Genomic DNA, 2712 nt, shown 5'->3' on the forward strand with positions numbered 1-2712 from the left:
GCATTGAACCATGGCAGTTAAAGTGGTGTCAAACTGCATTATTTCTGCAGTGCAGGTGTAGCCTCAGTTGGATCTAGGAGCACAGAATCTTGCAAATACTGTATGTTATTCTGTGACTCTCTGTTCTTCCAAGATCAGGAATGTAAGAAGTTATCTTACAATGTGTGGTCCCCCTGATGGTATTTCAGTTCCCATACATTACCATTTGATATGCCAGTAAGAACTGATGTTAGCATCCAGCAACATTGGGAATGATACACATATTCCTTCCTTTTAAGCTTCACTTATTGCTATCCACTAAGTAGAAATGTAAAAGCAATGACTGCAGCAGAAATAAAACTTGCAATTGTCTGATGCATAATGTTCTGAGAGGTATCATTTTTTACACAACTTCTTTGGTACTATAGGGATGAGTGTCTTTCTTTGCATACATCTTATTCTTCACGCATCTGTGTTTGTGATTTTTGTGCCTGTTGTCTCTGTATTCATCATCAATTCACCATCTTCCCTTTGAGAAGCACTCATATCACTCCTCCTAAAACAAAGATATTAAACTAACAGAGTCAGAACTTTGGAAAGCAATGTCTGGAATTCCTCTCGTAAACACATTACACCTCAAAGTCAAAGATATATATTTTGAAAAGGTAGTTAGTTCGAACATAACACAATTAGCAGTGCCAAGAAGTCAAATCCCCGTAAACAACACATTTGTATTCCTTTTGAATGTAACAAGGTAAAAACTATTGAGAATGAAAGCACCTGTCCACTTAACGTAAGTGGCTTTAGAGCCTAGCCTGTGAAACCTTGGCATTGCATTGGCATTTATAGCCCTATGCAGTGAGCAAGCAATTTGCAGTAAATTTCGCAGTCAGAACCTATCTCCTAGTGATTTCTCTGCTGCAGATGAGTGGACTGAATACTGATGGTTTAAAAAAAGACGGGCCTTCAAATATCTGCTATGGATTATCATGTGGTTCTCCCCCCCCCCCAACCCTGACAATGAAGAAAAAATCAGACATCTTTTACTTTCATTCTCCCTCCCTCTCTCTGTGTGTCTGTATATTCGGTAAACATCTACTTAAGCAGGAAGACCATACATAATTCAGATCATGGCCATAATGAATGGCCAAACTGATGGAAAGAAACTTAGGGCTGGCAGGACCAAGACTGTTTCTTGGGTTTAAATCTAAAGTAAATGCAAAGGTCACCTTCTTGCTCTGAGCAAAACATTGAAGGAGAGGGAATGGCAGCCAACATGCCACCCTGACTGGACTGAAGGGTAGTTTTCTGTTTGCAGGAAGCTCTTCCTTGTACTCTTCTCTTGATGTTTAACTTGTTCCTGAATCTGAGATTGTCTCTTCCCATACAGAAGTGAAAACCTTTTTTCTTGTTAGCCTTAATATGGCTTCTGAAAACCCACTGAGTGACCTTGAGCAAGTCATACTCTCTCAGCTTCAGAGGAACATGATGGAAAACCTCCTCTGAATGAATCTTGCCAAGAACACTAGAGGTTAGAGTGTAAATAAATCGGAATCAACTTGAAGACACATAACAATGTCAATTAGAAAATCACTACTTTGAAGTCGATTTTACAAATGCGAATAAAAAACAGACTGAACCATCTTAAAAGACTTGCTTGGCTCCTACATTTTGTACTATTGAAAAGCAGCAAAAATCTTCTATATTAAATGATTCCTGAAAAACTGTCCAAGGTTTTAAGCCAACAGAACATTTAACAAGAGATCTAACCTGCAGCTCACACTAGAATAAGGACCTCAGAATGGAATAAACCCTTTCCAGAGGAAGATATTCAGAGTGATTTAAGACTGGGAAGCTGATGGTTTCTTCTGGTGAACATTTGTTGTGGAGCATATCATATTTAATGCAGAAAATAATAGCTCTATTAAAAATAAAAAAATAAAAACTTATTTGTATCCTACCGCTCAACGAAATGCAATTGGGGTGGCTTACAACATTAAAATTATACATTCCCAAAATCATCCATTCCCACCCCCCTTAAAACACAATTAAACAATATTAGAGTTAAAACATTCTTTAAAAATTATTATACAATGACAAGAACAGGTCAGATCCAAGCTGGAATCCCTATTTTAGTGGAGTTGCACTGGGCACCAAACATACATCCCAAAACTCAACTATTCTGGCAACCTTCATCATGTGCACTGCATTGACCTGCTGTATTTCTTTGTTGTGGTGTCGTACACGCTTTCCATACATGTGATTTGGTTTGTAAATGGCAAATATATTCTTGTCCATTCCAGGAATCATCTTTTACCATGAACATACATCTCCTAATCGTAGCTGTTGAATATTATACAGAGGGCCCTTGGTATCCACTGTGGTTTGGTTCCAGGACCCCCTGTGGATACCAACATTTGGGGATGCTCAAGTCCCATTATACATAATGGTGTAGTAGAATAGTGCCTCTTATATGAAAAGACAAAATCAAAGTTAGGTTTGGGGAATTTTTGTATGTGTGAATATTTTCAAACTGTGGTTGTTCAGTCTATGGATGCAGAATCCATGAATATAGAGGGCCAATGGTAGTCCTAAATTACTTAGGAGTGATTAATCCATGTCTTTCAAAAGCATTTTCCTTATCAAGCATTCTGTTTAGCTTTCAATAGCAAATTTCCATTCTTTAAAATAATTCCCAGGTGATATATGATTAAAAAAAAAAAAGTTCTGAGG

Source organism: Sceloporus undulatus, chromosome 1, assembly GCF_019175285.1.
Source record: "Sceloporus undulatus isolate JIND9_A2432 ecotype Alabama chromosome 1, SceUnd_v1.1, whole genome shotgun sequence".
NCBI classification, from domain to species: domain Eukaryota; kingdom Metazoa; phylum Chordata; class Lepidosauria; order Squamata; family Phrynosomatidae; genus Sceloporus; species Sceloporus undulatus.